Source organism: Dermacentor andersoni, chromosome 9, assembly GCF_023375885.2.
Source record: "Dermacentor andersoni chromosome 9, qqDerAnde1_hic_scaffold, whole genome shotgun sequence".
Taxonomy (NCBI): Eukaryota; Metazoa; Arthropoda; class Arachnida; order Ixodida; family Ixodidae; genus Dermacentor; species Dermacentor andersoni.
In genome coordinates, this window is record NC_092822.1 from 31,685 (window position 1) to 57,649 (window position 25,965).

At 43.7% G+C, this 25,965-nt stretch overlaps 1 non-coding gene across 1 annotated transcript; it reads left to right on the forward strand.

Moving 5' to 3' along the window:
- Positions 1 to 23,089: 23,089 nt before the first annotated feature.
- On the forward strand, positions 23,090 to 23,164 carry TRNAF-GAA (transfer RNA phenylalanine (anticodon GAA)). Its single transcript has one exon. It is a non-coding gene; the product is annotated as a tRNA-Phe (tRNA).
- Positions 23,165 to 25,965: the final 2,801 nt, after the last annotated feature.

A 25,965-nucleotide genomic window follows, 5' to 3' on the forward strand; every position in this document is an offset into this window, starting at 1 on the left:
TGCAGTTGGCTGCCCATATCCATAAGGTAATATCACTTCTCTGTGCGAACTTCGATAAGTGTGTATCTAGTTGTTTCCACGTAAATACCTCTGCAGCATTGTGAATTTTCGAACTTGGAGAAGAGCACCACCACATGACAAAAACAGTTACCAATAAGAATTGAAACGTCAGCATTTGCCGAGAACGTCATTACAAAGGACAAAATCAATAACCGAAAGTATACATGTCTATTGTCTGCAGTTAAAGATTCGTCACAACATTTGAAACAGCAGTGTCCTGTATGTAGGACACTAGGCAGATTGGGTGGAGTATTGAGAATGTATACTAAATGGCGGGCCAAACATCCTACCGACGATAAACTAACCTAACCATGCAATCTTTTGGTCCATTTAAGAGTGCAGATATTTTTGCAAACATAAATGCCCCCCCTCCCCCCCCCCCCCCAAACTCAAGATAATTTTCAACTACAGTGACACTCGTGATGAGATGCACTCAACAGTTTCCATATTCCGTCTGAAAGTATGCTGCATTAGTGTAACAAAAGAGGAAAGCAGTCATGAATGTGCCACGGGCATGAACTATGCGCCAGTCAGCACTTTTCTAGATGAAGCAGGATGCAAAGCTTTGTAAGGCAGTGATCATGAGATCACTGAGCCACCAGTAAAATATCAAAAAGTATGCAGCAAGTAAGCGCAAGTATGACCTCAATATGTTTTCCTAGCACCTAGTCCTGTGGCAGGCTAATTCGTCAAGATGCATCCCAATCTTTTCGTAGACCAAGTAAGTGGTGTACAATTTTTCATAGACAAAGTGGACACTTTTCTTGAACATAACACAAACTACTATGCACTGCACAATAATCTATGCTTGGATTATACATGAGATAGAATAAAGAGCTTTCAAGTGCTCTCTTCTGTGCGTCTTTGCCATAAACTGATAGAGTATTAGTGAAACTTTGTTGATGCAATTTAGAATTATGGGTACAAGGTTTTGATTACCGAGTTGACTATACTTATGGTACAACTGTCTATCACTGCAAACGCTACAGTACTGCTGCAGTCGTGTATAATGGTCAGTATGTGGAATGCAAGCACCTGGTTATAAAACATGGGATAAAAGATATCCAAATTTCACTGCCAGGAGTTGGCAGCTTTTATATTCACCGAATATAACGTAAGGTGGAGTGTAGGGGCTTCACCGAACTGTTTCAATATACTTAAGTGTTATACAAGCAAGAAGCGTTATTCTTCGCTACTTGCATACCTTCCTTATGCATGTGAATGTGTTCTAGCACTACAGCAAAGGAATTGATAAAGCTGACCTGCTCCTATTTCAAAAGCCCATAGCAGCCACATAAAAGAAAGCTTATATATATATAAGTCATTGCATTGAAAGAGCCAACAGCATTTGCTAAAAGCACAAGATTGATCTACCCGATTGGACAAATTTGGCATTCTACTCAATAGGCAAACAATCTGTTCACACTGTCATAAGAAAACTACAGTGTCTTGCAAAACATATTACACCAGCATTCGAAATAAATAGCTTAGATCCCATGACTTCAATAAGGAGTGCATTTGCCTAGTGTCCTATATGTAGGACAGCTCAAAACCAACTGTTACATAAAAATGTTCTATCATAAACTGCTGATACGACATTCTAGAGCCTGTGAAATGCTTTTTACCTACCAATATTTTAAAATTCTTAACTTGTCAAAGTTAGGCATATATGGGCTAAATATATGGGCATATATTGCATTTAACAAGTAGATTTACAGACTACTGTAATCGATTTTTGTTGCAACAGCAATTACATGGACACCGCAGGCACATTTCTGCCGCGGTTGTCGCCATCATGTTCCGTATAAAGTCGAAGCGTGATATTATCGTCGCCACTCCCTATATACTGTATGTGCAAGTGGAAGCATGCAAGAGTGAGCCGACTCTTGCGGCTCAATCTCGCATGCGCTAGGGAGGAAAATGGGAAGGAACCATGCCTTCTTCCGTTGCGCGCAACGCACAAGGGGGGCAGAGGCGGGAAGGGTTGTACTCTGCTGGCTGCTGCATATGGTGTGGTCTATTTTGAAAGCGATCTGGGATGGGGACAGAGTGTGAATGCTGATAGCTTTGTGTGTGCTGTGTTTTCGCCGCTTCGCCGCTTTGTTCACGTTGAAGCGAAGCAGCATGAAGGTCAATTTGCTCGCTGCTGCTGGTGTGCTTCCTCACTACAGCGTTTTAACAGTGAGTTTCCACGGTCATAAAGTGAGATGTGTTCATGTCTGCTTGAGCGCAACTCACACCATAATTGTCAATTTAGTTAGTAAGCGAATGTTTACAAGTTTATATGGCTGATAAGACTACTATCCTTACTTCGTATAGCTGCCTGCTAATTTGCAATCGCAACTAACGCTTCGCCCTTCAGGCAAAACACTTTTTATTCGAAATCTGCCACTAGCCCTTCATGATTGGTCAAAATGGCTCGGGTCTTGCCCATATGGGCATAAAAACAGATTGGAATAGTTTTACATTATACCAGCCCTGAGGATAGAAACGCCCGCCCACTGAACCCTTGAAGCACGCACCTCTCCAATATCTAGTTTGCACGGAGTGCCCTCAGCCTCCTTTTCCTGTTTTGCGCTTGAGCTGGGGATCACCATGCTATTAGACCCACTAAAGCATATTCTAGTACACTGTAAATACAGCCGCCCTGGCCATTTCGACAGCAGTGACAACAGCCGAGAGTGGCCCCAGGCACACCGGCCACTTAGCGGAAGCGTGGGAAAGTCCAGCGTAATAGGCACGAAAATTTATATAATAAACTGTGCGGAAGCGCCGTCGCACGGTGTGCGAAATGTGAATGGCTGCACTCTCTTTATGAGAAGAATCCGCTCGCTGTTCGCAACCAGCGCCGGAGCACACATGCCAAAGGCGTTCTGGCACAGCATAGGGAGATTTCGGTCAATTATTTTCTGTGTTTGGCGCAGTTTGGCACAGGAATTTGCGTTTGTATCAAAACGGCACCATTGGCGCAGGAGTCCCACCCCTGCTTTTTCAATGCCTTGCACTGCGAAGGGTACGGTACAGTGGGGCGTGCCCACAATGATCCATCTTCTAATTGTCACCTTTGCGCAAAATTCAAGTTTAATTTTTGATGTTAACGTAGACGCCACGACTTTCAATTTTGGTGCCTACGACGCAGTAAACATATGCAAAACAAGGTTGTCATAAGGAAGCCACAGTGCTTTTAGCCAGTCGACTCGTGACTGAACCCTGCCGTGGCCACTGTATCTACGCTACGTAGCCGACCGCAGGAACCAATAGCAGTCGCATATGGAAATCTGCTTTATTATGAAATAAAGTGTGAGCCTGCCTCCTTAAGAGAGTAAGGAGGCAGGTTTCTGTTGAAAAGAGCGTGTTCGAGAGAAAGGCGACTTCGTGGTCTGCTTGCAAGCTCCACGCACCACATACGACAGTAAACTTGGCTGACATGTTCACAGCAGCATATGCTACCCACGGAGTATGTAATTTCACCAAGCTTTACGGGTGGTTCAGAGCCCCTTTAATCTATGTGCTACTGGTGCTATGAAGCTCGATTCTGAGACACTATTAAACACTCACTTATGCCACAATGTAATAAATGTACCGACAAGGATAACAGAAAACACAGGTACCATATTGAAACATTTCATAACCAAGTAGGATAGATGTCGCATAAAGGCAGGTGTAATCAATTTTGCGATAAGTGATCACTTGCCAATTTTCACGTCAGTGTCCCAGGTTAACACTTTAAAGAAGCAGGACTAATCTTACTTGTAGCGAGATGTAAATCCTGCCACGCTGTCACAATTCTGGGACTCTGTCTATTGTAAACTGGTACGATGTTCTAAATGAAAATGACCCTGACGCAGCTTACGAGCAGTTTCAATGCAAAGTTATGTGGATTATGACGATTGTCTTCCTTAAGGAATTTCTAGTAAGTGCAGGAAACATACAAATCTGTCAATGAATTATGAACTGCTCAACAACATAAGAAAAAGCGACTAGATTTAGAGAGGATTTGTTCAAATAAGATGTACCGACGGACTGAAAACTTGTAAAGCATTTAGAAACCCTGTGAATAAGGATAGCCACATAGTAGAGAAAAATTACTATACTCACCTATCCAGCTCTTCTGCAGGAAGATCTGAAGAACTCTGGAAAAAATTAAAATCAGCAATTGGTCATATACCTCCACTTACTAAATTATTAAAAGGATGGGGCGTAGTTGAAAGGTCTCGAACTCTCTGATGCATTTAATGATTATTTTGCAACTTTCACGCCCTTGTCTATGAATAGCAACATACAGGCAATAAAATTTCATAATGAGCAGACCATTTTCTTAGACCGCGTTAATGAAAGTGAAGTAGTTTCGTCTTTTATCAAACCAAATAACAGATAGTCTATCGACGCGTCGGGCATACAAATAACACCAGTTACGTATATTATTGACATTAATTATTGTGCGCTATTTAGTTCATATTTTAAATATATGTCTTGCAACAGGAGGCTTTCCACGTACAATAAAACATGCAAGAGTCGCCATAATATACAAGAAAGGCGACAGAAACGATCCTTCCAATTTCTCCTTGGCAGTTGTTTCAAAAGGATTAGAGAAAATTATACTTGAATGTTCCACATTTTTTACTGAACGTTAAATATTATTTATTTATTTATTTATTTATTTATTTATTTATTTATTTATTTATTTATTTATTTGTTTGTTTATTTGTTTAGAATACCTTACAGGCCCATTTAAGGGCATTGGGTAAGGGGGAACAACAAAGTAAGTGTTTCAACAGGAGTAAACAATATAAAGGGTACTGGCAGAGCAGTCAATAAGAGCAGAATGCGCAGAGAGAAAATGGGGGCAATGAGCAATCACGGTGAAGAGCACAGGAGTGTGGCGCCCGGCGATGCTGACACGTGCCGTACACATTCCGATGATAGGTACAGTACCGCCATCCGCAACGCGGACGATGCGTGCCGACGCTGGGGTGAGGAGCTTGTTCAGTCGTCGTTAGAAGGCAGCACTCATAATAGAACGATGAGCTCCTGTATCGATGAGTGCCGAGACAGGATAGCCGTCAACGTCAATAAGGTTTTGGTTCGTAGGTAACGTGAGCAGAGGATTTGAGTGCAGGGTCGACAACGCAGCTTCACCTCCAGAAGCTGCAGTACCTAGTTTTCCGGCTGGATCCGGGAGGCGATAGGCGGCGAAAAGAAGCGACGGGGTTGGGGCGAACGAGACTGATGGCGTCAAGGTGAGGGCGAGCGGCTGTAGCGAATGTTCAGAGCAGAAGCATCAGCGGCAGTGGGTTCATGGCGGGTAGCATAGGGAACAGAAGGTCCAAAGGTGCGGGGATAAGCGGCGGCGTATGTCTGAGGAGGTGGCCATCGGTTGCAGCAGTGACGAGCGACGTGGCCGATGCGACAGCAGTGGAAGCAGATCGGCCTGTCATCAGGGGTACATCAATACAGGCATTCACAAGATAAGTACAGCAAAGTTCAATGAACGTTTGTCTAGGCTAAGCTTTAGACAGCGTAAACACATTAATATACTCATACACACAAAAAATACAAAAATACAAGTGTGAAAAACAGGGCAGGAAAGGACGTCAACAACATCCTCATACAATGCTTCTACAGGAAGCTTTGCCATTCTTCGCGAAAGGGGTCACGATTTGTTAAGCACGCAATGTTGTCAGGAGGACTGTTCCATACGGTTATGACACGTGGCAGTGCTGATGCGTTAAATGAGAGTGTATTGCCGAATATGCGCATGAAAATATGGCTATTGTTAAGGCGACGTGACGTGCGCACTGGTACTTCAAGTGGCAACACATGAGGTCGATTACTATGGACGTATCTATGGAAAAGGCAAAGAAGACTTATTGTGGAACGAGTTTCAAACCCAATGTAAATTGATTTTCAGTAAAATAAGTCAACAGAGCTCACCTTCTTGCACAGATAGAATTTGAAAATGCGTTGTTTAGTGGCGCAAGTGCCACGTATGGCCAAAGAGCACCACGCCAGTGTTAATGAATTCACAGTGGTGGCGAGTGCTATGAAGTTGATGTGACGTGGCTGTAAAGAGGTCTAAAAATAGTAGCTGTAAATTGCATAAAATCTATGTGTCATAAGATTATGGCAATGACTAATGATGTGTAGTATGAGCATTACAATGCATTGCGAAAGAATGATACGATATACAAAATATATCAGATGCTAAAACTGGCTAGAGCACTACAGCCTCACTGGAGCCCTTGAAACACAAGGGCCTGGAGGCATGTGCTATACAAAAGAACTATCACAGCGGCATCCTCTTGAAAGAGGATGCAATATGAATTTATTGATCTTACAATATGTAGGACAACATAATTCAAGAAAGCGAGGACTGCTTTGGTATTAAAAAGTAGTTCTTTACCAAGAAACACAGCCAGATAAAGAGGGATACAAGAGGGCTACGCAAGAGGAATATGTTTATTCCTCTCTCTCTTTCGGCTTCCCAACACTCCAAGAAGACGTGGAGGACGGTCAGCCTATCACTACATATATCACAGGTTGGAGGCTTGTTATCAGTGCAATCAGTGCGATATGTGTGTCTTATTCTGAGATGACACAATAGTACATCTTCATAGTTGAGGGCCAGAAACCTAACTTCGGTTTAATCACGTGGAGCTTATTGGTCGTTTTAGCATCCCACAAACGCTGCCAGTGACTTCGCAGTTTGTTTCCTAGGAAAGGCTTCAGATCTGTGGAGGGGCAGCAGCAGAACAATTAAAACCTTTCAGTGCTATTGATTTGGCAATTTCATCGGCAAGCACATTACCCTCGATTACTGTATGGCCAGGAATTCAGCATATTACTACACGTCTACGTGATAAATACGACGGTTGATCCAGCCAGAAATAAGGTTCCCAAAGAGCTCCTACCATAAATTAAGTCGCGAGGTGAAATCCGGCAACACTGCTGCACGTGGCTGTTCCCCCACTCTCGATTCCCCCGGCCGCACTTCGCTGCGCTGCTCCATCTTGGCTCTGCAGCCGTCCGATATGGAGGTCCCCATTGTTTATCCCGCCAAGTGCAAGATTCGTTTCGTAATTCGCTTTTCGCATGTCAAAGGGACTCCACCGGTGGATATTTATCGTCAGTTGACAGAGCTGTATGGTGACAAGTGTATGTTCATTCAACACGTCCGAAAGTGGTGCAGGGAGTTTAGTGCCGGTCGGAAGGAAGTCCACGATGAAGAATGGAGTGGAAGAACGTCAGTTTCGGAGGTGATTATAGAGATGGTCCAACGCAAAGTGCTTCAGAACAGGAAGATCACCGTCCGGGAACTTACTGCTCGGATTCCTGGGAGTTCTTACGGTACAGTGGAAAGAGCTTTGACTGAAAAAGTGGAGTATCGCAAGTGTTGTGCTACATGGGTACCGCGGCTGTCGACATCAGACCACAAGAAGAAACGCCTTGACTGTGCTCGCCAGTTTCTTCAAAAGTGTCAAGACGATAAGGAAGGATTGTTAGACTACATTGTTATGGGAGACGAAACGTGGGTGTTTCATTTCAATCCGTAAATGAAACAAAAATCTAAACAGTGGCGTGACCCAGAGTCACCAGTCGCAAAGAAGTTCAAACCAACTTCTTCTGCTGGCAAAGTCAGGGCCAGTGTTTTTTGGGATCGTAAGGGGATACTGCTGATCGATTTCATGGAACGTGAGACAACAATCAACTCAGACAGTTATTGTGCAACACAAAGAAAACTCAGGCGAGCTATCCAGAACTGCCAGCCAAGATGACTGGCAGCCGGTGTAAAGCTGCTTCAGGACAAAGACCGACCTCACATTTCCCGTCAAACCCAGGAACTTTTGATAAACTTTGGGTGGACTGTCATGCCCCACCCACCGTACAGTCCAGACCTCGCGTCTAGTGATTATTTATTTATTTATTTATTTATTTTATTTATTTACTTCCAATACTGTGAGCCCTGCCGGGCTGTTACAGGGTGGGAATACAGAGCACAAAGTTCACGCAAAGAACGCAGTCAACTTTTCTTCAAAACAGTAAACCATGTTATTGCTCGGAAACACACAAGAATTCAAGTTATTCCACTCAACAATTGTCTTGACAATGAAAGAGTGCTTAAAGACATCAACTCTTGGCACATAAGGCATTATAGCGTAATTGTGGTTAGTTCGTGGTGAAACCCTTCCAGGAGGCTTCAAATACAAACTGGAATTCAGGTTCAGCTTTTTGTGATAGAGTTGATATAAAAACTTAAGGCGTGCAATTTTCCTGCGCACAACCAACGTAGTGAGACCAGCCCTGTTGAGCATGGAGGTTACCGAGTGCGTTTTGTTGTAATCAGCGAAAATAAACCTAACCGCCATTCGCTGAATGCGCTCTAATTTATCTGTTATGTATTGTTGATGAGGGTCCCAAATTATACAAGTATACTCTAAATTTGGTCTAACAATGGTGGTGTATGCCTTAAGTTTAATATCTGGTGCAGCATCTCTCAATTTACGCCGTAACAAACCAAGCTTGCGCTGGGCTGATCCACGTATGTTTTCGACGTGTTCATTCCAGTTTAGGTTACTAGTGATTGTTACGCCAAGATATTTCAGCTTTGTGGGACACTTAATTACATTATTATTTACAGTGTACAAAAACATAATGGAGTTTTCTTATTCGTAACTTTGACACAAACAGATTTATCAAAATTGATTTGCATATGCCATTTTTCACACCAGTTATAAATTCGACATAAAGCATCATTTAGTCGTTCTTGATCAGAAACACTCTTAACACAGCAAAACAATAGTTGTGTACACACAACAACACACAACACAACACTTACACTTACTTACACAACAAGTCTGTTGTGTAAGTAAGCCTGAATCCACTTAATAATTTTTGAATTTACATTATACCCATAAAGCTTGTCAATTAGCTTGCTATTGCTAACCCTATCAAATGCCTTTGATAAATCAAGAGCGATGACATCAACTTGTTTGCGACAATTAAGGGCTTCTGCAAAACTGTGTATTGTTTCAAATAATTGCGTGACAGTTGACAGACGCCTTCGAAAACCATGTTGTTTGTTGTAAAAAATGTTATTGTTTTCAATATATTCTACTAACTGTTTACTAATTATATGCTCTAAGATTTTGCAAGCTGTACAAGTTATGGAAATCGGACGGTAGTTCCTAATGTCTAGCCTGTCTCCAGCCTTATAAACACGCACAATCCTCGCTAATAACCATTGACTTGGTAATGCACCATTTATTAATGACAGAGAAAACATTTTAACCAAGAAGTATGCAATCCATTCACAGTATCGCTTTAAATACTCATTTGGTATTTTGTCAGGACCAGGAGACTTTTTTACGTCCAATTTTAGCAACATGTCGACTATACCTTCTTTAGAGATAAAAATGCTGTCATTAGTATAGTCCTCGCATTCTAAATCTATTGCAGCACTCTCATCTCTTCGGCTGAATACAGAAGCGAAAAAAGTGTTGAATTCTTGGGCTATAATTTGGGGATTGTTGCACACGGTATCATTTACAACTATTCCATTGATTGAAGGCTTTGATCGGGCAACGTATCGCCAAAATTTTTGAGGTAATGTTTTAAGGTAATTAGTCAGTGTTGTAGCGAAAAAAGACGTTTTAGACGCGCTTAATTTCTGGCGAACTTGAGTGACTTGTTCAGGTTACGACTTGTTCCCAGAGTTAAAGAAACATTTGAGTGGCCAACGCTTCCGAAGCGATGATGACGTCAAAGAAAGAGGTGAAACGCTTTCTCGACAGGTTGGCGGCGAAGTTCTACGACACTGGGATACAGAAATTGGAGCACCGTCTACAAAAATGCGTAGAAAAAGAAGATGATTATGTAGAAAAATAGAGCAACGTTTCATCTTTCCAGTGATGTAAATTTCCATGAGAATACACAACGTTGTCTATTTCTAAAATTTATGGGAACCTTATTTCTAGATCAACCTTCATAAATGTTGCACACGAGTGAGTAAAGTTCAATTAAAAAACAGGATTGGTATGCTTTTTTAAAGAGATAAACAATTTTACAAAACTTAATAAGCCTGTGAATATTATTGCTTTCTCAAATTTTAATTTCTTTATATGATCTACTACAGACAGTGTTGCATAGGCTTCTGCAGTGCATGAGGATACTTGTTAGGGAGTTCAATAGATCAGATTTGGAAAGAGAGGGAGGAACAGCAGCGTAAGATACGTCAGCATGCAACTTTGAGGCGTCTCTGTGGAATTCGGAACAAGAATACTTCCATTGAGGTTCACGGAAATGCACTCTTATTTCGAGCTCAGGGGCGTGCTTTCTGACCTCTACAAAGATTCAATCACATTCTATCACCTACCACTCCCTAGGGTGGTAACACCTTAGCTGGAGGGATTAGGCAATGTTAGAGAAGTGGGACATCCATTTCTTTGCTAAGTTCTCTCATACGAAGTGAGAAAGATAGTCATAGAGGGTCGATTATGAAAAAGTGTTCCACACATCAAGTCGGTAACAGTTGTAGAACACAGATGTTCATGATCAGAGTGCACTTTGCAAAAAATAGGTGAAGCTGATATATGTTCTCTGCAAATGAAGTGATAACTCATTTGGTTCTACACATAAACTTTCGAAAGGGCTCGTTCTGAATGCGCCAGTGGTCAGGCGGATACCTAGATGGCGGACGGGATCTATGAGCTTCAGTGCACTTCAGGCGGCAGAGTGGTATACCAGGGCACCATACCGCAATCGTGATCAAATTAGGCTGTTGTGAACCTTCGTCATAAACATTTCCTCTCGCTGCCCCAGAATGTGTGAAGATAACATTTTCAGTAAGTTTGTTGTTTTTACGCATTTCGCTTTGAGGTATCTTATTTGTAGAATGAAAGTAAGTTTAGAGTCAAGTATGATGCCTAAAAACTTCTGCACTTTGTTCAAAGGTATTTGTTGCCCATACATTTGCGTATTGGGATCTGCAGCAAGCCCTTTCTTCCTGGTGAAAACAACACAAGAACTTTGGTGGGGTTCACTTAAAGCTTGTTTTCGTCAGGCCACTTGGAAACTGTGTTTAAGCACTGTTGTACTTGTCTCTCACACACTGTAACATTGCAGGTTTTGAAACCTATCTGTATGTCTTCTACATAGATGGAATAAAAAATAGCTGGTGGTAATGATGCACAAAGCCAATTCATATTAAGGACAAAGAGCGTGCAACTGAGCACGCCTCCTTGAGGTACCCCAATTTCCTGTATGAATGCACAGAGTGCATACCTATTCTCACCCAGAACGTACGGTTGTGTAGGTAGCTTTCTATAACGTTTAACATAATGCCGCAGATGCCCACCACCGACAGGTCTTGCAGGATTCTGTAATGCCAAGTTGTATCATGCGCCTTTTCCATATCAAGAAACACAAAGAAGGATTATTTATGTACGAAGCTGTCACGAATGTTTGCTTCGATGCGCATGAGATCGTCGGTTGTAGACCGTCCTTCTCTAAAACCACACTGATATGTATAAAGAATTTTGTTTGACTCAAGAAAGTGTAAAAGGTGACGGTTTATCATTTTTTCAAAAAGTTTGCAAATGCAACTTGTGAGGGCAATTGGGCAGTAACTTGTCACTAATGTGGGGTCTTTGCCTTGTTTTAAAATCAGGTCAAGGGATTCTTTACCATCTGTACTGGGTGCATGAGCAGTGTTTGTAATTAACCTTATGTTCAAAACCAGTATACTTGTGCGAAGAGTATACCACAGGCCCCTTTCTTTCCGCGAATGTTCTGGGTTCCTCAATGCGAAGGAAGCCTTTGTGTGGAAATAACCACAACAGCGCCTCGGGCATGTGCTCCCGTCCGGCCGACGCTGCCGTACCTGACAGTGACTTCATGCACGTGTCGCGCCCTCTTCTCATGCTCGGCTGTATGGGACGTCAAAAAATGATTAGTTTGGGGAAAATTGATTTTTATGCGAAGCATTTTCACAACCATTCTTGGCCTCTTGAACTCTGGCCCTTATTGGATCCTGTCAGCCAGCCTGATTGGTCGAAATAGGCCATTGGTGGAGAAGCCTGCACCTACCGCCGACCCGCGGGTCCCTTGAATGCTGCGGAAACTCGTTTAAGGAATGGTCCGAGTAGTTTTGGAGAGAGCAAGGATACAGCAGCACACGGCACGACTTCACCACCTGCCGGTCAGGCAGGCCGTCGACGATCGGTATATAATCGTTTTGTATTTGATATGTGTAGAGCATAACTCTAAATGCCAAGTTAATGAACCTAGTTATTCAAATGGCACTTCTCGTCTTCGTACCTGCGGATCTGACCTTGCCCCTGCCGTAGCTCACCGTAGCTCATTGTTGTCTCTCTGGTGAGCTGATGTGTCAGAAAACTAACAACTGCGTCACTTCGCTACAATATTCCCTAGATATCTAAAAAAGCTAAAGAAAATTTAATTATGGGGTTTTATGTGCCAAAACCAGTTTCTGATTATGAGGCACGCCATAGTGGAGGAGTCCGGAAATTTCGACCACCTGGGGTTCTTTAACGTGCACCTAAATCTAAGTACACGGGTGTTTTCACATTTCGCCCCCATCGAAATGCGGCCGCCGTGGCCGGGATTCGATCCCGCGACATCATGCTCAGCAGCCCGATACCATAGCCACTGAGCAACCACGACGGGTTCAAAAAGGTAAGGTAGTTCCTCTTCACAAAAAGGGTGACAAAGCTGGTCTCTAACTATCATCCTATATGTATTTTATCTTCAATTAGTGAAGTTGTAGAAAAGTTATTGCTTTACCGTATTAACAACTACACTCTAAAAACAGTTGCACCCTTTGGGGTGTATATTTGTCCCACAACAATAATCGTCATCTGTCTTGCCCGCGTTTCCTTTCTTTTAACGCTGCGAGCCCGGTACTTCCTAGTCACGAACGGCATGCGCGTTATCAGTGTGACGCAGCATTCTCGACAGGAAAGTAGCGAGCGCCGAGGTTTCAAGAAAGGAAACGCAAGCAAGGCAGATGACGATTATTGTTGTGGGACAAATATACACCCCAAAAGGTGCAAACTGTTTTTAGAGTGTACCTTAAATTTAGCTTGCTGAAACCTAGTCAGTTCAGTATAAGTTCAGGAAGTTCACCTAACTTGGCTTTGCTAACATCAGCTGATTATATTATTCACTTGATCTCGGGTACATGTGGGCTCGGTCTTTTAAGACTTTACTGAAACCTTTGATACATTAATGAACCATAATGTTCATCATCATCAGCAGCAGCCTATTTTATGTCGACTGCAGGATGAAGGCCTCTCTCTGCGATCTCCAATTACGCCTGTCCTGCGCCAACTGATTCCAACTAGCGCCCATGAATTTCCAAATTTCACCGCCCCCCCCCCTCTTCTGCCGATCTCGACTGTGCTTCCCTTCTCTTGGCACCCATTCCGTAACCCTAATGGTCTGCCGGTTATCTAACCTGCGCATTAAGTGACCTCTTTATGTTTCTTAACGTTATGCCTAGCATTCTTCGTTACATTGCTCTTTGTGCAATCTTTAAGTTGTTCTCAAGCTTCTTTGTCAGTCTGCAAGTTTGCGCCCCATATGTCAGCAGCTGGTAAAATGCACCGATTTTACACCTTCCTTATAAATGATAATGGTAAGTTTCCAGTCAGGAGATGACAATGTCTGCCGCATGTGCTCCAACCCATTTTTATTTTGTGAATTACGTTCTCATGGTCAGGGTTCCCCGTGATTAATTGACTTAGGTAAATGTACACATTCACAGACTCCAGAGGCTGACTGACGATCCTGAACTCTTGTTCCCTTGTCCGGCTATTCATGAGTATCTTTGTTTTGTGCATATTAATCTTCAACTCGATTCTTACACTCTCTCTGTTCAGGTCCTCAATCATTTGTTCTAACTCCAGTGTTGCTGAACAAAATGTCATTTGCAAACCGAAGGTTGCTGAAATATTCAGCGCCGATCCTTAATCCTAAACCTCCCCAAATTAATAGCTTGAATACTTTTTCCAAGGATGCAGTGAACAGCATTGGAGAGATTGTGTCTCCTTGTCTGACCTTTTTCTTTATAGGTATCTCCCTGCTTTTCTTGTGGAAAATTAAGGCGCCAATGGAGTCTCTGTAGATACTTTCCAATATATTTATGTAAGCGTTCAGTACTCGTTGATTAGGTAATGCCTCTATGACTGCTGTTACCTCTACTGAATCAAATGCCTTTTCGTAATCTCTGAAAGCCATATAGAGAGGTTGATCGTACTCTGCGGATTTCTGGATCATCTGATTGATGACATGGATGTTATCCATTGTAGAGTATCCCTTCCTCAAGCCAGCCTGTTCCCTTGGTTGGCTAAAGTGCAGTGTTGCCCTTATTCTATTGCGAGTTATCTTGGTAAATATTTTATATAATACTGGGAGTAAGATAATGGGCTTATAATTTTTTCAATTCTTTAACATCTCCCTTTTTGTGGATTAGTATAATGTTCGCACTCTTCCAGTTTTGCGGGACCATTGAAGTTTGATCTCTACAGATATGAGTATCACTTATGCTGTATAAACAGGAAGCTGCCCCATCAGTAACGATCTTCACAGCACAGCTGTACCTGAGTAAAGTGAATGTAGGGACATACACTAGGTAAGAAAGGATTGGGAGACCTGGGTGATACACTATAATACTGTATACATGCACATTTCCCGAGAGCCACTACATTTATGGATCTGATTTGACTGCAAAAGTGCCCTTTAAAAGCTAAAACTAGCTGTCTACAGCATTACTGGCCCCTTCAGGTCGCCACTCAAATGAAAACGACGTTGATTGTGCAATGGCTTGATCATTATCGACAAAGCAAGCTTGTACGCGTGTTTCCCTAAACGTCCCGTTTTTTTTATCATTGTGCACTTTTATCTTGATGCGGAATAAGTGGAGGCCATTCCATCGTAAAGCACTGCTGCTATGATGTGGAGACTGTACAGGCATCGGAGGCTGCTTGGTTGCGCGTGTGTCTGGCGGAATTTTAGGAATCTGCTGTGCAACGCCAAGGCATGTTTTATGGACTACAGGCAGGTACTCCATTTTTTTTGTAACTTTGTACAGTGCAAGCGCTCGATTTTTTTCATGGCATTGGAAGGATTCTGCCTGTCATCTGCATCGTCAAATCACTTGCAAAGTCATGCTTTTCCTAGGCTCCATCAATGTGGTTTTGTGCAGAATTTGTGTGCAGGAACCTTTTAGTGTTTTTTTACGTCATGGCCGTGTTCTTTGTTGGTGAAATTGTTACCACAGCAAAGCCATGGCTTTGTGAAACACTGTTATTCTTCTCTACAAAACTTCTGTGTGAAACCCTTACATTAAACACGAGATCTTTTTTACCTTAATATTTCAGAGTATTTCTGTTTGTCCTGTATGCACGCGCATCTACATGTCGGCTCATTTTTAGCATAAACACACCAGTGCGTGTTTCATACACAATGCAGTGCACAAGCGGCAAAAACCAAATGCATGTGTGAAATGCTAATTAAGGCAGTTCATTCCGTGTGAGCATTGCCCAAATTTCTCTGGACGGAAGCAGTTGGCTTGCCAGGAATAAATTCAACTGTTTCACAATCTTGCTCATATGCCCGAGCATCCAAGGAGCATCCAGAATCCCTTGCTTGCATCTGTAGGCCACCGTCTTAAGTGGGAAATTTACTGTTGCATAAATGCCATGCTTATTGTAGCCCTTCTCTGAAGTGTCCACAATCTGTCATCTTTGCATGGCTGTGGGAATCCCAGCCATTTCCTGTTTCTGATCACAAGGAATGAACTCACTGCAACGCACGCCTTATTAATGGCAATTCAGAAGAACCCTCAAAAGACCAAATAAATATGTCCGCTATTTTTATTCTGCAATTGCGGCTTGGACTGACCACGACATATATGGGCATCATTGAAGCCTGCCATGCAAAACAGTGCAGAAAACAGGCTGCTCCTGTTGCATTATGCTAGTGTTGTGTTCCGCCATGCCCCATTTGCATGATAACATCACTGTGGTGTACTATTGTGGAAAAACATGCTGGTGTGTGTTCATGCTCCCAGTGGGCATGCTACCTTGGACCTTACTGGAAATAGTAAAGGTCAGCCACCCATTGCAAAAAAAAACTGGACAGGCCTTTCTCTCTTGCCTCTCATGTGTGTTTGATGGGCTGAGAATTGCTTCCATTGTAAAGGCATGCTTTTATAAGATGCCATTATTTTTCCTTTGTGCAAAGCACTTTTTATCACTGTATCTTGATGGTTTTTCTAACCTGCCTCTTTATTATGAATATTGCTGTCACTGCAAAGATACCCCTTTCTGGGACCAATATTGTGCCTGTGTAAAATAACTTGCGAGAGCTTTTTACTTTGTATAATTTTTACGTCATGGAAGCTTCCTTTATCTTCTGCATCATATATGTAGCTGCTACTGCAAAGCCATACTTGCAAGACCATCATTGCACATATTTATGGACTTTTGTGTGGTTTAGTTATATTTGTGATATCACAGCTCAGATACCAATGCAGTCAGTTTATTCTAGTCATTTTCCTTCATAAAACGTGTTTACATCACTGCGTTAAGTAGACAAGTACAATTTTTCTTAGTGTTGAGGTTACTCCAAGACGCATCTATAGTTTCTCTTCTGTGCCCCTGTACTGATTATTAAAGTTAACATATACTCCTGCTATCGTCTTTTGTAATTTTCAATTCTTTGTGGATTCTTATGGGCTGTTCTTGAACACGTTCTGGGACAGGTTATGTTTTGCTGTGCCAAGCACACGAGTGTGTTCTTACAGTATGCTTCTTAAATAAAGATCCGATGTTTATGCAGCTTATGGGCAAGTATATGCCTCAGTAAGTATGGACAGCTGGGCTAGTTGGTTATGATTAGCATTATGAAACATAGTTCCAGCGCACATTTGGACAAGGACGAGGAGAGAAAGACAACACGAACGCCTCGCATGCCTTTGCGATCCTTTCGATAGACATAAAATTCTGGTAGGACGGCTAGTACTTCTGTATCTGTTATATCTTCTGCTAGCCAGGTTTCGGTTATCACCACTATATTACTGTTGCATGATAAAACAAGGTTGGAAAAAGCGAGTAATGAGCGATGTGTTTGCATAGTTGCAAAGATTCTGTCCTCTTTTTCAGATTAAGGTTGCTCAAGCCAGCCAGCAGGAGAGTGATCTTCCAAGTGCGGTTCACCCTCCAGCCCCATATAGGATCGTACTGTGTGCCTTTAGGAGTGCTGAGAAATTTTCTTCCTCTTTTGCAACTGGTAGCGGTCTAACTTGTAGTGACGGTAATGACTACAAGGCTAAACCTCACACCTTCAGCGCCCAAAAACAATGTTCCTTTTGAAGTGGCAACCTTAGGGGGGTATTGGTAAGGTAAACACCCCAAAAAATCAAATTTGCAATTTTGGCACAAAAAAAATCGACTGCACTATGAGGAACAAACATTCGGAAGCGCGACCTCGAGCGCCGGCTCAAAGCGGTTCAAATGTCACGCCGAAGTGTGCCGTGTGCCCTGGCATTTAAAAATGGTGGGCGGAGGCGGGTTTGTTTATCGTTGTCATTCGCGGTTTTCTTCGTTATGCATGTTCTTTTTTTTCCTTTTTGCTTGTGTGTGTGTGTGTGTGTGTGTGTGGTAAGTAAATGATTTGTACTAAAAAACATATATTCATTAAAAGAAAATCAGATATCCACCCAATCGTAGCAATTGCCACAAAGGAATCCCACCCATACGGTTTCCTCGAAGGATAAGCATTGCAGTTGATGAAAAATTCGTCCTGGTTCGGGGCTCGGACCCAGGGCGACCACCGCCTTTTTTCCACTCTATCCACTCTACCATCTGAGCTAATCAGGCGGCTAGCAGATGGCAGGGCGAAGTCGAATTTGTTAACAACTTGGAGCAAGAGTTTGATGTAATAGCCCTTTGTAGAAAAGAACTATTACGTCACACTCTTGCTTTTGCTAACGTAGTCGTGGTCACCTGTTTCAAGTTTCAAATTTATTACTTGTCCAGAAGATGGCACGATCGTCCAGCAAATGGAGCAGAAAGAAAACTTTCAAAGGTAATCGCTCTTCTGAGGAAATGTATTCATGGACGAACACAGAGCACCAATGAGTCGCTTAACCAACTCATCTGGTGCTGGTGCCTTAAGAAAACTTTGTCACTGCTTACACATTGTTACACATTGAAGACCGCAACTAACAATGCTGTGGCCTACTACAATGACGGTAATTCTGCACGAGTAGCTGTTCTGGAGGCCTTTGGTCCGTTCCAGGTCTATTTTGTAATATTGCCCTTGAGAGAATGGACAAAGAGCGTGCTGAGAGGGCAGAATTTTATTACTCTGCCGAGAGCAAGGAAGGGGATGGATAAAAAGAAACACTAAGAAGGGTTTTGGAGACACCTGCAAGACAGCAGTGAAATGTATTCTCCTGGGGCATTTTGAGCATCCACAAGCAGTACTCAAACATAAAACTTCATTTTTCTCAAATTGCATTTTTTATTAATTTTTCAAATTCAATGTACCTTTTCTGAGAAAGTATTCATCCCATTCCAGTGAAACTTTGTACACATGTACTACAACCTGCCATAAATATTCTGAACTAAAGAAATTCTCCGCTGATATGAATGACAACACTAAAGAAATTTACACTGCAAGAAACCCCCTTTGTGGCTTTGTGCAAGCAGAAATATTTTTATGGGTGCGAACTCCAAAGTGGATATGATATCTCTTTGGTTCAGATATAGCCTATGGGTATTTAGAATAACACTGTGTAATATCATCACATTCCTCTGCGTGGTTGCATAGAAAAGGTATATCAAATAATTAAACACACCTGAAATTTTGGGAGTGGGCCACAGGAAAGGCAAACCATCTAGACACAAAGTGTCTCGTGTTGTTCTCCTTTATGTTTCACTACATTGTTTCTATTTTTCCTTTTGCTGAATACAAGGCTAGTCAAATAGTGCTTTGATGTTTCCATATGTCAGTTTTGTTTCTGTTCATGAGAATGAAGTCTGATAATGTGCCATTTGTGTTTTATTTTACTGGGGAGAATGCAACTAACACTGCACTGTGAGAAGTGCTCCGTTGCAAGCGTTGCTTTTATTGTCTCATTTTATTTATCCTTTAGTATGCTTATGCTTAGCTGTTATGCATACGTGGTATTCTTGTATTGGTTCGTGCATTAAGTGCTCATTGTGCCTTTCAGAAACCAAGAGATGGCATTAGGTTGTATTTTTACTGTTCACTTTATTTTCATGAGACAGCTGCAGTCTGCCATTGTATTTCACTGCAAATATTGTGTACATCATTACGTACTTGTCAAACCGTTGATACCAGTAAGAAGTTTCACAATAAAAATGTGTTTACAGTCCATGCCTTCGGTCCCCTCTTCACATTGTTCGAGAAGCCTGGGAAGGCCGGGCGGACGACCCTTCGGTTGTGGCATACATGCAAGAGCTGTTAGACTGACTGCACACATCTCAAGAATTAGCAGGGCAGGAAATGCGCAAGGCCCAAAGCAATGCTAAGCATTACTATGACAGGACGGCTCGAAAGCGACGCTTTGAAGTTGGGTAAAAGGTACTGATTCTGAAACCCTCCTTGAAAAACGATCTACAGGTTCAATGGAAAGGACAGATTGACATAATTCAGAAATTATCTGATACAAACTACATAATCACGGTACCGGGAAAACGAAGGACACAACAAATGTACCACAGCATTCTACTTAAACCCTACCGGCAGAGGGAGGCCTTTGTGAACATGTCGCTAAAGCAACCTGACGAGATGTGTCGGCTTTACGGAGTTAACATCAATAATAGGGGAAAAAGACATTCACGAGACCATTTACAAGCTAGTAGAGCAGGCCGAGTTGAATCTCAATCAAAGGGCCGAACTGAGGGAACTTGTGTTTGAATATAAAGACATAATTTCGGACACACCAGGCAGGACCACTGCGATCGTTCACTATATCGAGTTAACCTCATCAGGCCCAGTTCGTTCGAAAGCTTATCGTGTTTCGCCTCGTCAACGTGAAGTCATGACCGCTGAAATAAACAAGATGTTAGAGCTAGGTGTAATCGAGCCAGGAGAGAGTGATTATACCTCGCCTCTTAGTTGAAGTCCCGGGAAAGGAGCCGCGACCATGTATCGACTACCGCAGGCTCAGTTTAATCACGAAGGACCGGACTTATCGAATACTGCATATCGAGGAAAGGCTTGAGAAAGTGAGCAGTGCTAATTTCATCTCTACGCTCGATTTAGTCAGAGGGTATTGGCAGGTTGAATTGACCGAGAGGGCAAGCAGGCTTGCGGCGTTTATTTCCCCGATGGGAACCTTTCGGATGAAAGTCCCGAGCTTTGGAGTGAAGAATGCTCCATATTGTTTCTATAGCCTTATGGACCAGGTGCTGCAGGAATGGAGGACTTTGCACTTCGGCATCTCGATGACAGCAATCTTTCCTTAATCGTGGGTGGACTATATGCAACACTTGCAAACCGTGTTGTGTCGTCTACAAGAGGCCAACTGAACTGTCAAGGCTCCCAAATGCCAATTGGGGCGCACAGAAGTAGCTTATCTAGGTCGTGTAATAGGGCAAGGCCATTGTCGGCCTTCAGAGGTTAAACTGGCCACTATAGACAACTTCCCGCAACCACGCACCAAGTGGGACGTCAGGTCATTCCTTGGTTTGGCAGGTTATTACCAAAGATATATCTCGCGTTATTCAGAGATAGCAAGTTCTTTAGGAGATGCGCTCAGCAAAACAGAACCGCATTCGGTAAAGTGGGATAACGCAAAAGAAAAGCGTTTTAGTATGCTGAAGAAAGCACTAACAAGTCAGCCAGTGTTGAACGTGCCCGACTACTCTAAGCCATTCATTCTTCAGTGTGATGCCAGCAAGCGGGGTATGTGGGTGGTGCTTTGTCAAAAGAGAGACGAAAATGGACACCCCGTACTGTACGCCAGTAGAAAGATTTCAGTTCGTGAGGAAGCATACAGTGCGTCAGAAAAGTAATGCGCCTGCGTGGTATGGGCGGCGCAGAAGCTAGCTTGCTATATCGCTGGTTCAAGGTTCACTATAGAAACTGACCCCTGTCCCCTCACATGGCTTGAGTCCATGTCTACAAAAAACGGCCGTCTTTCGCGCTGGAGCTTGGCTCTTCAACAGTAAACCTTCGATATTCACTATAAGGGTAAACGTAACGGCAATGCCGACGGTCTGAGTCATTGCCCCTAGAGTAGAGAAAGCCTCAAGCTCACTGGTTTCCGTGTCATTTTTACGTTGGTATTTTTTTTCATTCGTTTTTTTTATTATCAAAAAGTTGTGTTAGCTGATTTTGGTAACCACGTCTTAACGCTTTCAAGAAATGGCTGGTTTTAGTGTTTAGGGGGGGAGGACGCACAAAAGGGATGAGAAAGTAGTAGCGGGTTTTCTTTTCTTGTAAGCCTGGTGTGTCTTGGGGGAGGGTGGCCTTGTGCTCGCTTGCTTTGTGGTTGTGGGTCCGGCACTGTTCTGGAGTGATTGCTTGCCCAAGCACGAGATGAAAAATTGCAAGACCGGTTTGTAAGTGCCGTTTGATCGGATCGGACCAGGTAGAAAAGGCATACAAGAGCGCCAAGAGGACTGATGAATGACTCCAGGGAATCTACAAGCTACGAACCAAGGGTTCGTCACCTCGGAGGGAAATTATGCTGCTGAAACGCCGATCCCTCACCCAGTGACTGCTGGCCCCTACGGGCCGGGATCTTCCTCCTTCGCGGGTGATGCTGTTACGGTTGGCGTGTAACACTCCGTGCAAAAAGGAACGAAAGAAGTTTCTCTCTTCTTTTGACTGTTATCAGACGTCACTGAGGCGTGCCACCGGTGTTTCTCACACCATCGCGACCGGTTCCCACTCCCCCTTGCGACAGCGCCCGTATCGTGTCTCTACTGAAGAGCGCCGAATCATCACAAAGCAAGTGGACGACATGCTCAAACGTAGAGTCATCCGTCCCTCTCAAAGTCCTTGGTCTTCACCCGTCATATTGGGAAGAAAAAAAGATGGCTTCATTCGAGAAAAGACTTTTATCCACTGCCTCGGATCGATGACGCTCCAGACTGTTTACAAGGCGCAGAATATTTCAGTTCCTTGGATCTACACTGCGGGTACTGGCAAGTTCTAATGGCCGAACCTGACCCTCCGAAAACCACATTCCTTACACCCGATGGCCTCTACGAGTTTAACGTAATGCCGTTGGGGTTATGCAACGCGCCTGCTACTTTTGAGCGTATGATCAACACCATCCTTCGCGGCCACAAATCGAAGACCTGTTTATGTTACCTCGACAACATCGTCTTCTCAACCGATTTTCCGACACACCTCGCTCGCCTGCATGACATTCTGATTTGTCTCGCATCTGCCAGCCTACAGCTTAACCTCAAAAAGTGCCATTTTGCTGCAAGCAAGCTAACCATCTTGGGTCATGTTATCTCAAAAGACGGCGCTCTCCCGGACCCAGACAAGTTATGCGCCGTTGCAGGCTTCCCAACGCCCACGTCTATCAAAACCCTCAGAAGTTTTATTGGCTTATCTTCCTATTTTCGTCGCTTCGTACACAATTTCGCATACATCATGGCGCCCTTGACAAGTTTACTTTCCGCCAGTAATGGCATAGCAGCATGGTCACATGAATGTGATGCAGCATTTCAGCAGTGGTGCCACTTGTTGACCACACCACCGATTCTTCGCCACTATGACCTTGATGCCCCCATGGAAGTTCATACTGACGCCAGCGGAGTTAGCCTTGGTGCAGTCTTACCGCAACGGAAAGCTGGCTATTCCTTTGTAGCAATTGCTACAAACGGGTGGATGTCCGATTTTCCCTTTATTAATTACTTCTCTCCACCTTGCGGGCTTCCGCAGAACTACTACGTCAAACACTTGTCTTTGCTTCGTGTTGTCGACAAATTCGACTTTGCCCTGCCATCTGCTAGCCGCCTGGTTAGCTCAGATGGTAGAGCAGCTGCCCCGAAAAGGCGGTGGTCCCGGGTTCGAGTCCCGGACCAGGACGAATTTTTCTTCAACTCTGAGGCTTTTCTTTCGAGGAACCCATATGGGTTTTCTTTGTAGCAATTGCTACGAACGGGTGGATGTCCGATTTTTCCTTTATTAAAGCTGGCTATGATGACTACATTGTCGCTTATGCGAGCCGTACTCTAAGAAAGCAGAATTAAATTACTCCGTCACAGAAAAGGAGTGCCAAGCGATCATCTGGGCACTAAGCAAGTTTCGCCCAAACCTTTACGGCCGTTCTTTCGCCGTAGTTACTGACCACCATGCTATTTGTTGGCTTTGTTCCTTGAAAGACCCGTCGGGACGCTTGGGACGTTGGGCGCTTCGCTTGCAAGAGTACGACATCCGCATCATGTACCGCTCGGGTCACAAGCACTCCGACGCTGATGCGCTCTCTTGCTCCCCACTGATGCCTGATTTGGCGTCTTTGTCAGCTTCGTCATTTCCCGTCACCGTTAAGCATCCCTGACATGCTCACAGAGCAGCGCAAGGACCCATCCCTTGATATGTTACTTGACCACCTTGCCGCTCCATCTGATGTACCTTCGACACGAGCACTGCGTCGCCAAGCAACCCACTTTTCCGTGTGGGACAACATTCTATATCGCCGCAACTACATGCCTGAAGGTCGGAAATGGCTCCTTGCTATACCTCGTCATATGCGCTCTGACATCTGCACGTCTTTTCACGCTGATCCTCTAAGCGCTCATGGCGGTGTCCTCAAAACTTACACAAGGTTGTGTCAGCGCTATTATTGGCTATTATTGCACAACTTTGTGCAAAAGTACATTCAGTCGACATTCAGGACAGGCGTCGTGGTGTGAACCTCTCCTCTTGTCCTTTGTGTTTTTTGAGTGGTTTTTTTTCTTCAAGTATGTACCAACTGGCCCGGATTTCAATCCTTCTACATTCAGTCTTGTACTACATGCCAACAAGGCAAGACACCTACCCAGCGTTACACAGGACCGTTTCAGCCGCTACCATGCCCGTCTCGTCCATTCGACCGCGTTGGCATCGACCTCTACAGCCCGCTTCCATGCAGCAGGTGTGGAAATCGGTTGATTATTGTCGCCGAAGATCACATTACCCGCTACGCTGAGACTGCAGCTCTGCCAGCAGCGACCACCTGTGAGACATTGGTTTTTTCATCATTCGTAATTTTGTTCTTCGCCACGGTGCTCCCCGAGAACTACTGAGTGATAGGGGCCGTGTCTTCCTGTCGGAGGGCATCTAAGCTCTCCTCACTGAGTGCAGGATAATTCACCGCAAATCAACTACATACCATCCCCAAACCAACGGTCTGACCGAGCGGTTCAATCGCACACTTGGCGACATGTTGCGGATGTATATTTCATCCGACCACTCCAACTGGGACACCGTACTCCTCTTTGTTACGTTCGCATACAACACCGTGATGCAAGCGACCACCGGCTTTTCCCCCTTTTTTCTTGTGTACAGCCGTGAGCTTTCATGCCCATTGGACACCATACTGGCATACCAACCTGACGCTACAGAGTATACTCCGCTTTCCAAAGTCGCCAAATATGCTGAAGATTGCCGTCAGCTGGCACGTGCCCTGACTATTGAGACTCAAGAACGTCAAGACAAGACATGACCGTACTCATCAACCATCGCACGACTTTGCTCCTGGATCGCTTGTGTGGCTTTGGATACCAGCCCACATTATTGGCCCTTCTTCCAAACTCCTGGCGCATTATCACGGTCCATACCGTATCATCGAGGCCACTTCACCGGTCAATTACATCGTCGAACTGCACACAGTGTCACCAGACCTATGTCGTCGTGGGCGAGAGACAGTACATGTCAACCGCCTGAAACCGTATTACGACCTGCTCATCTTCTCCGCGCCCTGAGTCGCCAGGATGGCTACGCTTCACTCCTGGGGCATTGTAATAAAGCAGACCCCTGTGTATGTGCCGAATGAAGAGGAAGACGAAGGACCGTGCCGTGATCGCGAGCGATCCCTGTGCTACGGACAGCTATTGCAGTGCCTTGAGATACCTAGCGTTAATTCCACAACGTTGTGAACGACAATAAACCTCGTCGCACCTTCATCAACCATGGAATAAACAGTGCAAGTTTCGCACTAGAAATCATCATCAGTACTTCGCAGTAATAATACCCATTTTCAAATGAGGTGATTGTGCTGCTCCGCTTAATTATTGCCCAATCTCCTTAACCAGCAGTATTCGTAAATTACTCGAACATATCATACAGTCGAGTCATCAACTTCCTTGAAGAGCATAACATTATTTTCAAGCATCAGCACAGTTTTTGCGACTGATACTGAATGCGACACCCTACTTCCCAGATTTATTAACAACATACACGGTGCGCTTCAAGTTGATGCAATATTTTTATATTTTTCTAAGGCATTTGATCGCAATCCACACTAGTTTGTTACTTGAATTTTTACAACTTAACATTCACTCTAATATAATTGCATGAATCACCAATTTGCTTTCATCTAGAATTAAGTTTACATAAGTTAACAATTCTAACTCATCTTACGCTGATGTTACGTCTGGAGTACCACAAGGCAGCGTACTTGGACCTTTACTCTCTCTAATCTATATTAATGATTTACCCAGGTACGTGAGGTACAAAATCAGACTATTAGCAGATGATTGTGTATTGTATCAGCGTGTAACAAGTAACCCTCATAGCCACTTACTAAAAACTGGCCTAACAGTGATATGTGCATGGTGTTCTAATTGGTTAATGCCATTAAATATTTCCAAAACTAAACTCGTGTCTTTCACTAATAGACCACCTACT